This window comes from Bubalus bubalis, chromosome 5 (assembly GCF_019923935.1).
Source record: "Bubalus bubalis isolate 160015118507 breed Murrah chromosome 5, NDDB_SH_1, whole genome shotgun sequence".
Taxonomy (NCBI): domain Eukaryota; kingdom Metazoa; phylum Chordata; class Mammalia; order Artiodactyla; family Bovidae; genus Bubalus; species Bubalus bubalis.
The window spans coordinates 118,543,320-118,556,027 of NC_059161.1; the positions used below are offsets into that span (position 1 = coordinate 118,543,320).

Here is a 12,708-nt window from a genome sequence, read left to right on the forward strand (position 1 = left end):
AGGCATATGTGGCAGAGACCTGGTGACTGGGTGTGGGGCAAAAGGGTACTAGCTCTCCATGAAGTACCTCACCCAAACTCCCCTGGAGGAGAAGCCCAGTGAAAAGTTCATCTGAGATGGGATGAAGAGAGTCTGTTTCATTACCCTTATAATTCCTCTGAATGAAGAGGTGGTGGAGTTGATGGGTTATCACAAACTCTTCCATGGCCAGGACTATCTCGCAGTCTCTTTCATTGGGGCTGCCTCTCCCCAGCTTCAGTCATGTAGTTCTGGAGGAAATTGACAATCATGTGTGCTTCTGGGTCAGGGCCACAAGACCATGTAAAGCCAATCATAGGACCCCATGGCCCTGCCAGGATGGCTGATCTAGGACTGTACCTGTGATCTGAGGTGGCTCATTCAGAGAACACCCTTGAACTCTGATGTCTTCAAACTTTTCTTTCCTTATTGGAGATGCCTTCAGGATATAAAACACCAGGGCAGGTATCTTGGACTCCCTCACTATGTGTAGAAGCCGTAAGGAAGAAATTGTCAGGCTAAGACCATCAAAGAAGAGGGAATGAAAGAATGAGGGTGTGAAATAGAGAACTGATGACTTCTGATTTCTTGGGTCCAGTCATTGAGATCTTTGTATTTGCTCTGATTCTTGTGTCCTGTATTCTCAGAATCATTTCAATGAGTCTCCCCTTTCCTTGAAACCAGGTGGAGGTGGGCTCCTCTCAACTGTGATTCAGACTTTGTTCTAGATCCTTCCTGATCATTGTATGCCTCCCATACACAAACAGTGGCACCCGTTTGTTTCAGCACCATTCCATGTGAAACCCTTTATTGTTTATTGTAATAGGGTGTGCAGAACATCAAATACAGTTCACTAGCATCCTGGGCAGAAGTACTCTAAGCATGATTTAGTGTTTGCTTGGAGTGGCCTTACTGATTCCTGAACCACTCCAAGCATTTACACTGCCTGTGCCAGGTCAATCCTATCATTTCCTCAATCAAAGACTGAGAAATACAGCCTCAGGAAGACATCACCCAGGATCCAGGTCTCTCTAGATGTCCTCACTGTGTTCTCTTGAAAGGTGGTATATCAGTAGCCTCTATAATCCTGGGGGAGTCAGAGACACACATCAGTCATCCTGAGCCCTTACGTGTGACTCCCCCCAATATCCAGACCCATCACAATTCTTTGTTTTATTTCCCTCTTTTGGTAAGTATCAAGGAATTTTCTCATTAGCAGGGGCTATGAGAATTCATCCACAACCAAAAAGGGCCAATATATGAGGTTTACATGAGGAAGGGTGTGGGGGAGGGGAGGACTGGGAGTTGGGGATACAGAGGAATGATAAACAACAAAGTCCTACTGTAGAGCATAAGGAAATATATTAAATATCCAGTTATAAACCACATGAAAAAGAATAAGAAAAAGAATATATATTTCTGTATGTGTATAACTGAGTCACATTGCTGTGCAGCAGAACTTAACGCAACACTGAAGATTAGCCACACTTCAATAAAAATTTTAGAAAAGAAAAAGAATGTCCATAGTTCTCCTCTCTCCCTGTTTCTTTCCTTCTGACTCCTGCTCCTTGTTTTCTCTGCAGAGAATGCTGGTTCTCCTCCTGCATCCCCACAATCCATACATTATTAATAAACTGTATTTTGTATTGGAATATAGCTGATTAACAATATTCTGAGTTTCAGGTGGACAGTAAATGTACTCAACCATATGTATCCATGTATCCTGGTCCCCAAAATAAACCGCCCATCCAGGTTGTCATATAATTCAGTGGAGTTACCCGTGCTACACAGTAACTCATTGTTGGTTATCCATCTTAAATAGAGCAGAGCCCACAACACGTTCTTGAAGACTTAGGAATTCTGGGAAGCCTCCTTCAGCCCGCATTCACCCTCTTTGGCCACTCCAGGGTTGGTTGGGTAAAGTACTCTGGTTAGCCATCCCCACCAGTGAGTCCATAGCCCTCATCACCCCCAGTAAGTCCCCAGTGCCCCAATGCAGAGTACCTTGGGATGCCATTTGCATGGAATCCAGGGCAGTTTTGCCTAGAACCAAGCAACCTTCCATATGGCTCCATGAGTTTACAGTTTTAGAATCCCTGAAATTCCCTCCCTTCCTCAAAGTCTTCTTTGAGCCCATCAGCCAGCTCTGAACTCCCCTAGGGAGCTGACATGAAGCCTCCACCCTGTGCCAGGGCTGAGCAGTCACTGTGCACCCTTTATTCACATTAGCATCCCGCCTCCCCACAGAGGGGTCAGGTATTCCAACACACAAAGGGGGCACCCGGCCAGAGCTAGGGGAAGATGCATCCGAGAACTAGGGTGACAATGTAATTTATCATCCAAATCAGCAAAACTGCGAGAAGGGAAGGGAGACTGTTAATCCCCATGGTGAGACAGCACACTGGGACTGTCCCCAGCCATTCTTCTTGTCACATGACTTATTTCAGGGACTGCTAGAGCTGACTTTCCATGTTCATCCGTCTGAAGGTTCAGATTGAAGTAAAGCTCTTTGAACACTGAGGACCTGAGTGTTCCCCTGTCCTTGTGCCTTCCACCATGGTGTCTCCACATTTATTTCAGGATGATCAGTGTCCCAGATGGCCCTTTACTTTCAATTGGTTCATCTTGTGGGAGGCTCTGGCCTGGCCATCCCCGCCCCTCCCCCCCTCCCCGGCCCCGGCCCCCCCCCCCCCACCGCTCAGCAGGGTCTGCAATAGTGAGAGACAGCCTGCAGAGGGCCCCCTCCTCCCAGCAGCCCAAGGATTCCTGCAAGTTCCTATTTGAGAACCACCCCTCAGGGTTCTCCCCTCACCTTGAGGATGTAGGCTTGAGCTGGGAATGCGTAGTTGATGCCATGATGGTGAAGATAATAGAGGAGAGGGTATTGACTGCAAAACATGAAACATAGTGCTGTTAGAGAGAGAGGGAGAGAGGTTGGTCCTGGAGATGCTTCTTTTGTATGGAGACTGGGAGTGACCCTGGGGCATGACCCTTCACCTTGGAACCCCCTGGCATGGCGCTGATGAGCTTCTGGATGTTACTGACCAGTCTTCTTGGGCCAAAGATCAGTGATGCCCCGGTATCCACAAGGGCCTCGCAGCCGCCAGAACAAGCAATAGTCTTTCTTTTCATGGAGATGCTGAGAGACAGTGTGACAAAGCAGGCATCAAGGTCACTCTGAGTCCCCCCAGAGCTGCCCCCTTCCCAACTGTCTTCTAAACAGCTCTTTGTCTCTTGCCTTCTTTTCCTTTGCTCCCGACAGGGCATCTTCCTTGACATTCTTGAATGCAGTACTTGATTACACCAGGCTCTTTTGCACCTTGACACAAGCTGGTCTTCCTTCCTAGAGGAGCCCCCTCCCCTTTGACTAGAAAATTTCTTCTCATCTTCCAGATTCCAGCTTAATTGTCATGGTTTCAGGGAAGTCTTTCTCCCGGTGTTTATCAGTCTCCTTTCTTGACAGTCTCTGTAGACACTTCCTCATGTCTAGCGTGTACCAAAGTCACAATTCACTATGTGTGTGTCTCATTTCCTGTGCATCTGCCTTACATGTGCTGGCAAGTTTTATTCTCATTACCTCCCTAAAGTGCCTGGCACACAGTGGATGCCCAAGACTTATCTGTTTAGTGAGTGAATGAAAACTGAAAATAATGAATGAGAAACATCCAGACAGCTGTATCTGGTGGGGAACAAATAAAGGGTCAATCGCAGAGTGAAGGTGGAAATTTGCGAGGGCACCAGATTCTCATAGTGGTGGGAGAGAGGGGCTCCTCTGGGAGAGGGTATCTGCCAGCACTACTCCTACAACCAGCTCAGATGCTGAGATCCTGGCCAGGAAATACATGACTAGCCCACAGAAACTCCAAAGGACAGGTCAACTTTTGTCTGAGGGTATCACACAGAATCCTATCAATTATGCCTCTTGTCCTCAGGTCACTCCTGGATCCCACCTTCCTGATTCTCTGTTATAGCCCCTGCCCCACAGTGTGCCCATGAACGTGGGGTGTCTTTTTTATTAGTTACTTTCACATCTTAAGATTTCAGCAAATCTCTCTACACTTCTCAGTTGTTGCTCCCTTAGGAGACCAGTTCTCCCCATTTCCAGTACTTTCCCTGTTTTAAAACTGACATTTATCTGTACTGAGACCTTCCTTGGTCCCAGGTAGCCCCGGACAGTTGGTCATCTTGTACCTCTGTTCAGGATGGAGAAATTCTCCCTAATCCTCTGTTCACCACAGTGTAGAGTCCTCTAACCATGCTCCACGCCTCACAGGGCAGTGGGTGCAATCCTCTCCCAGCCGCAAAGACCTCTCTGCACCCTTTTTAGGACCCTGGTCAGAGCCCTGGTCAGAAGGCCTGGGGATTATGAACCCATTGGTTGTTTGCATATCTATCTGCTTGTGTGTTTGTTTGTATGTGTGTTTGTATGTGTCTCTGTGAGTGCTTGTGTGTCTCTGACTAGCTATGCATGTTTATATGTATATGTTTATATGTGTCTGCTTGTGTGCTTCAATGTGTCTATGTGTCAGTGTCATTGTGGGTGGTGTATATGTCTGTGTGACTGTGTGTCTGAGAATGTATTGTGTGTGTCTGCCTGTGTCCATGTACAGTAGCGGGAGCATCACTTGGGCTGACCCTCAGAGGGAGAGACTTACCGGTCCATGTGTACATGCCTGTCACCCACGTGGATCAATGGTACCCAGTTGAGCACTCCCTGGTAGTAGGATTTATCCACTCCACCAAACATCACCACACTGCCTTTCGCCCTGCATGTGTATAGAGAAGAGGGGGGTGGATCCTTGGAGGACAGTAACAACAGCACTGTCTGAGAGCTGTGATGGTCCACCCATCAAGGCCCTAATAAGGTCCCTATGTACAGATTCAGAAATAGCGTCTAGGAGTGATTGAGATCCAGACTGAGGTCGGTTACTGTCTAATGAGTGGCACAGAGGAGGTTAGAAGCTATGTCACCTGGCTGGGCTCCACCCACTCTATCTTCTGAAGATGCCCTACCTCCTGCGACCTGAGTAGTCAGACACATTCAGAGGATATGGTAAAGAAGCATACTGGCTTTCTCCTTGTACAGCTTGTCATTTTTCAGGAAAATCAAAGCCTGGGAGTTCTAAGGGTATGGGTTCAGGTCACCCAGATTTGGCTCCACTGTGCTGTGACCTCTACTGTTCAAAGGGCCCCACACTCAGAAGGGATCCCAACAGTGCTCTCCCTGTCTTGAAATGCCTAATATTTCTTGAACAAGGGGTCCCACATGTTTGTTTTGTGTCCCACACTTTCAGTTTTCACTGGCTCCTGCTAATAGAGTACCTGGTCCTAGGCTTCCAGTGGAATGTTAATGAGGAAGGAAAGATATCCACCATCCTTCTCCTTCTTTCCTGATCAAATTCATAACAAATTGTATTGCTTTTTCCTCCAACTTATTTCCTCTTGCCTTCCATTAGTCTTCCTCCTCACTCAACCCCTTAGACCAAGTTACTGGTTTTGAGTCCAGGAGCAGGGTTGTGTTCCGATAAAATGTTATTTATAAAAGCCAGTGGTGAAGCCAGGTACGGCCCTGGGGCTATATTTATCCTGGGTTAGATTATCTCTCAGGATATTTCTTTATCAAGTGTTCAATAATTTTCATGCACCTGAAAGCATCTTACAGCTAATTTGGAGAAAGAGATTGTCCATTTCAGACTTACTTGCTCAAGTAGAATTCAAAAACAGGCTCAGAAATGGCATCTTGATTCTTCAGGTTGTCAAAGATGGGGATAGCTCCAAAGACAGATATGTTGGGGTAGTTCAAGCCCAAGATGCCAGCAAAAGGTGCATCCTCATATCCATATTCCACAACGCTTAGACTGAACAGCTGGTCAGTACTTACAAGGTCCCCAATCTGTGGGAGAGAAGAGTGTTCCCATTTACAGATATGTGAAGTGGGGCTAGGACTGGGCTGGGGTGCATTGCCATTAAATCCTCAGAGAAGAATTGAGGCTGGGCTCTGTCTTTGGTGGACCTCAGATGGTTAGAACAACCTGGGAGGGGAATTTGGGTTCCATTTGTGAGAGGCTGTGAATTTTAAAACATCTGCCCCTCTGAAAAACACCACCTGAGTGAGTCAAATTGACCTTGTGGCTTCTGTCCAGGTAGGGCAACCAAGTCAGGCCAGGACCCATTGGTGACCCCTTGAGGACAAAATGAGTCGAGAGCAAGGTAGCCTTCTCTGGCATCACTATGACCTAATGCCAGGAATGGACTGAATTCTCTGTAAGGTACTGTAGATTCTGCATCTGTCCAGGAAGACAGAAGCCAAAAACACAGTCTTGATTGCAGGGATCTATGAAACTACTGCCTGCGAAATTCCCTTTTGGGGATATGTGTGTGTATTTGTGTGAGTGCGTATGAGAGACAAAGAGAGAGAGGGGAACTACTCAAGTACTTTGGGGAGGCAGGCCATATGCTTTATGAGATTCTCAAAGGCACCCTAGAATGAGAACTCATTTATCAGGCCCCTTGATATCTCTGGCCTCGTTTCCCACTCCGGATACCTGAAGCTCTTGACTGCCCCCAGGGTCCCCAGATCAGTTTTATCCTGTCCCCAGTGGCACCCCACTCCAGTACTCTTGCCTGGAAAACCCCATGGATGGAGTAGCCTGGTGGGCTACAGTCCATGGGGTCGCTAAGATTCGGGCACGACTGAGCGACTTCACTTTCACTTTTCACTTTCATGCATTGGAGAAGGAAATGGCAACCCACTCCAGTATTCTTGCCGGTAGAATCCCAGGGACAGAGGAGCCTGGTGGGCTGCCATCTATGGGGTTGCACAGAGTCGGACATGACTGAAGCAACTTAGCAGCAGCAGCAGCAGCAAACACCCTACAGCAACCTCAGTACTGAAAAGCCAACCCAGCTCCACCGTTTACAACATGTGTGACTTCAGCAAGGCCCTTGCTGTCTGCACCTCAGTTTCATCATATGTTTCATGAGCTAACCACCTGCTGTGTGGGGCTGTTGCAGGATTAAACCAATTATTACCTGAAAGTGCCTGGAACAGTCTGTGAATATAAAGTGGAAGTGAAAGTGAAGTCACTCAGTCGTGTCCAACTTTTTGTGACCCCATGGACTGTAGCCTACCAGTCTCCTCTGTGCATGGGATTTTCCAGGCAATAGTACTGGAGTGGATTGCCATTTCCTTCTCCAGGGGATCTTCCTGACCCAGGGATTGAACCTGGGTCTTCTGCATTGTAGACAGATGCTTTACCATCTGAGCCACCAGGGAAGTCCTGGTAAGTGCCTGGAAAAGTCTGTGAATATAAAAGTGGGTGCTTTTCCCCCCTATTCTCGCTCCCAGCAAAATGAACCTTGAACTGCTCATGGGCAGAGGAGCTGCAAGTCCACACCTCAAGCCACTCTCTGGGTTAGCTAAGCCGTTTGCTCATGTGTCACCATGGGCACTGCCTCCCCAGGGACAGGATCCTGTGGGTAAGATGACCAATGTCTATGGGAGTTAGGCTAGGAAGGCTCTTGCCAGATGGTCCTGCATCTGTTTTGCAAGCAGGGGTCACTCCATAGCCAGTCCTGACTCAGCTTCTCTTTACATGTTACCTGAATAGTGTCATAAGCAAGAAATCCCTTCATGCTCCCAGATCCATAGGCGATCCTGAAGGTCTTTTGGGTAGGCCGGAAGGTGGAAGACTTGTAATGTCTGAACCTAACTTGTGTAGTTGCAGACATAAGAGATGAGTGTAATCAGGTGCCAAGGGTGGAAACAGGGCAGCAGGGCAAGTGAAGGATGGTCCAGGTAGGGGGTGTCTCTACTTACAACAGGCTGGACTGGGACAAAAGAGGGAGGGAACCTACAAGTCAGATGAGCCTGTGTCAAAGATAACCTGGAATTCCTGAGGGAATGTTCCAATGGTGATGTTACCCTTATATTGCATCTACAGGGAAAAGGAGGGAGTGGATTAGTCAGAACTGGCTACCCTCTATTCCCACACTAATGCCTCCCTCTGGTGTCATATATCATTTGAGATCACTTTCCAACCACTGTGAAGCTCACAGCCTTTGATCACAGAGGTGCTTGCATTTGATTTTTTTTTTCCCTGTGCTACATTGTATGCAGGATATTGATTCTATGACCAGGTGTTAGAGTGGTACCTCCTGCATTGGAAGTGCAGAGGTGTAACCACTGGACCTCCAGCACTGTTGGACACCTAGGGAAGTCTTGGGGCCTTCATTTGAGAAATTCTGATGTCTCTTCAAACCCAGCCTTACCACACCCTTCTCCGGGAGGTCCTTCTTGATCAACCCCAGCCACTCCCTCTAAACTCAGACCACATCCAATCAACACCACACAAGTGACCCTTTCATTTGACATGTACTTATTCTTTGCCTATCTCTCAGGCTGGCAAGGGCATTCTTAAAGACAAATTAAGCCCTTTTTCTTATCTAAAAGCAGTAAGCACTGTGCTAGATTCTTATGGCCTTACTGAATATGGGTTCAGTAACTTTTTACTGCTGTAGTTCTTGCATGTGTGCAAACTGAATTACTCTGCCTTTTTTATTCACAATTGCTTTGCAGTTGGTTCTACCTACTGATCAGAGACGGTTCACTCTTCATCTGTAACTAGTTGACTCCCTTAGTTCAGAAGGAGCTGCTGCTGCTGCTAAGTTTCTCCAGTCGTGTCTGATTCTGTGCAACCCCATAGACAGCAGCCCACCAGGCTCCACCGTCCCTGGGATTCTCCAGGCAAGAACACTGGAGTGGGCTGTAATTTCCTTCTCCAATTCAGGAAAGTGCAAAGTGAAAGTGAAGTCGCTCAGTCGTGTCCGACTCTTAGCAACCCCTTGGACTGCAGCCCACCAGGCCTCTCCATTTTGGGGTTTTTCCAGGCAAGAGGACTGTAGTGGGTCGTCATTGCCTTCTGCTCAGAAGGAACAATCTCCCTCAAACTAATGACACATCTTTGACACAGAAATGTATGTTTACCTGCCACCTGGTAATTCTGGGCCCAGTCACCAAGACCAAGAGTTGAGGGTGATAATGCCTTCTCCTCTGCGTGGGGCCCCTTTGGCCCAGTGTTTCTGCCTCCTGCAGGAGCCCCAGCCTCAACATCCCACGTGGCACCTCCAGATGAGCCCCAGTGCTAGGCTAGAGCACCAGGGGGCGCTGTGGAGCACCATCCTTCCAAAACCCTCACATCCACGATGTTCCTCAGGGGGTGAATAGTTATATTTGAGCCATAAGAAGAAATCTGAGACAGTCTGTAAGCATGCTCCTTCAAGAAATTGTTCAGCATGTTTTTTCCACTGAGGGTTTATCTCATGGTCTTCACTTTCCTTAGAGGTATTCTTTCACCAAACATTTGACAAAGAAGATGCTAGAATTAGCTGTCAGTGTTAAGGTATAACTGTCATTGTAATGGCACTGTGTACTTTCCAATCATTTTTATGAGTCACCTTATTATAAGAATTTTATGCATATTCCATGGCAAAGACATAGGTTTGAATAAAGATTCTGTTCTGTAATGTTGGGTAAGCTATATGACCATAAGGGGTCTCAGTCTCCCCTTCAGTAAAATGGTGGAATGCAGCAATTCAAACCCTCAAAATAGAATATCTTGGGGATAAGTGAAGTGATGGATATAAGGTGCCTGATAAATAGAAAGTCTCAACAATGACAGCCATTAGCATGGCTGTTGCCACCGCACTGTATCCTTCTCATAGAAGCTCAGGGAAGGAGGTAGAAGGGGGATTCCTATTCTCTTTTACAAGGGAGGAATTTGAAATGCGAGAGGTTTGTGAATTGGCTGTGGTCACACTGCTTGTCAGATATAAAACAGTGTTTAAGTAGCTCTGCCAATCTTTCTCCAAGTTGAAAGAGAAGAGTTGAAAGAAGAATCCAGGAGTAGGGAACAATTTCAGGGAATGTAGAAAATTAAAAGAAAACACCGCAGAGAAAAATACACTCACAGAGACTTCTAAGGGGATGGAGAGATAAATGATAGAGATACAGAGATGCAGACATAGACATATACACACTGAAGTAGAGACAGAACAAAGAGGACATGCTAAATAAAACATAGAGCTATTCCACAGGACCACACCTACATCTGCATTGACTGTGCACTGAACAATTGCAAGGAGTTCCAGTTTCAATAGGTCATGACATGACTGGACCCCAGAGTTGTGAAACTAGGCAAATCTACACCAAGAACCTTGGGACCACAGTTCCTATAGCAAAGTACTTATCAATAATTAAGGGTTGAACTTTAAGATTGTCAGGAAATATTCCATTCTTTTCTAAACCTGATGAGTATAAGAATAATCAGATGAAAAGAAAAATCACAGAAAGGAAGATGATGTGGCTTACAGTCTCCATACTTAAATGACTCTGCAATCTGAGAAGGCCACCAGCCCAAGGAACACAAGCCACTTCATGTTTCTTTCCTGGCTTCAAGGACTCAGGGAAGTTCAGGTTCTTAGCATGTAGTGGTGACCGGGAGCCCCTAGTTATATATGCTCTGACATGCCCTAGTTTAGCCCTTTAGGCCAATAATAGGTCAGAAAAAAACACAAAGGTCTCGATAAAATCTTTACCTTCATCAGTGTCCTTGGTGAGTGGACTTTGAAGCTTCACAAAGTACAGAGAATTGAACTGTTATCTCTTCCTTGAAGTTTGGCTGGAAAATCAAACTGATCTGCATGGACATCTAAGAAGATAGAGAACCTTGCCTACTTGGAGAAAAAACTGCTAAGAACATCATAAAAATGGATACTAAGAGCCATGCTCGACATTCATGGTTTTATGTCATCTTCCTAGCCACTTCATGAGATATGCATTGCTGTCTTCATTGGAGAGGAGATTGCTAGGAGGATAAGTTTCAAATGGCAAAGTGAAGACTTCAGGGACAGCCCAGGGACATACAACCTGGGTAGTAGGTCTAATGGCAGACATCAGGGGCACCTATGATGCCAGGCTGCATCAAAGATTTAGGACAGAGCAGTATGCCAGTTACATGGTTTCAGTATTTGAAGAAATGTCATATCCATCCGCAAGATATTTTACAGCATCCAACAACTGTACAAGGAAGAACTGTGTGCTAGGATCTGGGTTAAATGTTTCAAAGTCAAAGTTGATGAAGCCAAAAGTAGTCTTTATCTTAAGAGAGCTAGCAGTCTAGTTCTCACAAAGTCATGGCCCCAGGAGGCAGGAGATATGATACTAGGATGAGGTGGCCATGTTGAACCCTGGGCCACACTGGCCTTACCACTGGGAGCAGCCTTTCCTCCACCTCACCCGTGCTGGAAAGCAGGCCAGTTGGCCATGTTTTCAAGAGAATCACAAGTTTGGATATTTATGTACAATCTACTGATTTTAATGTTAGCAACTAATTCCCCCCCCCCCCCAAAACAGTGGGAATGAAATCTCTACAGCGATGTGCTGGAATCAGCCTTCAGTCACTGCAGGTTTTTATTTCTTGCCTAGAGTTGGGAATGCAGTAGGGACAGAGAGGAATTTAATTCATGTCGGTTGATTTAAAGAGAGACTGAATGCATACTGAACATATGTGTTTCCTTTCTACTTATAAAGAAAGACCATCAGGGACATACAAACCAACAAAATTTAACTGCTGAAGATAAATTGATATATTTCTGATGTAATTTCCCCATAGGGTCTATGTCATGAAAAATTTTGTCGCCAAACCAAACATACAAAAAAATTTTTTTGAAATGTCTTCCCAATCAAAGAAGACAAAACTACTGTGGCAGCCAAAGTAAAGACAATCGTGTTCAATGACTCATCCAGGATTCCCAGGGCCTATTCCTGCATGAGATCTATCCATGCCTGTCCCTTGAATACAACAGGAGCCTCTCCTGTTGCCAGGTGTGTTTATATGGGGCATTGTGACTTAGTCTTCATTTTTGCATGTTTTTTAAATTTAGTTCTGGTGGCTAAATCCCAAAGGGGGACCATGACATCACTGACAAATTACACACATATATGCCTGTTGGGAGCCGTGTTAGGCTTTACTGACAAAATGAAGGCACGACCCCACCTTCCCCTCCTCATTCCGCAGGCATGGACCCGGGATGAAGGAGTTAGGCCTTGTAATTATGACTTGTTTTTTCCTTTCCTTGGCTGAGTTGACTGAAAGGGAATATTAAGGTGCTTATTGTTCTTGAGAGGACCATGAGAAGGCACAAAGCCTTCTGCAGCTGTGCTCAGAGAATAATTCATAAAGTTAATGATTGACATTTGTTTAAAGACTTTTACAAAAAGAGTGTCCCAGAATGAGCACATAGGCTGCAGTTTGAGGCCATGGGAGGGATCTGAAGCCTATTTGTGAGGAAAATGTTTATGGTAAAGGAGTTTACTAAATTTAGGGCTTAGAAATAATTAAAATAGTTAGAAGTCAAAGATTTAAGGAATGTTGTAAAGTTAGCATATTTTACTATAGCTTATAGAGGTTAGGAATTTTTGAGACACTGTAGCTAGAAGCCTTTTTAAGAGTGAGCTCAGGATACTAGGGGAATACAGGATTTAGAAAGATAAGTAAACTGAGGAATGTAGCATGAGTTACAATGTAATCATAAGTTAACTATAGGACACATTAGAGGAAGTAGATAATAGATAGTAAGGCTGATTCTCAGAGAATCACTGAAGCAGGAACTCTGTTTGAAGAGCAACAA

At 45.7% G+C, this 12,708-nt stretch overlaps 1 non-coding gene and 1 pseudogene across 1 annotated transcript; both read right to left on the minus strand.

The window, feature by feature from the left end:
- Positions 1-955: 955 nt before the first annotated feature.
- Positions 956-10,455, minus strand: LOC102393054 (annotated as a pseudogene).
- Positions 7,222-7,294, minus strand: TRNAC-ACA. The gene has a single exon. It is a non-coding gene; the product is annotated as a tRNA-Cys (tRNA).
- Positions 10,456-12,708: the final 2,253 nt, after the last annotated feature.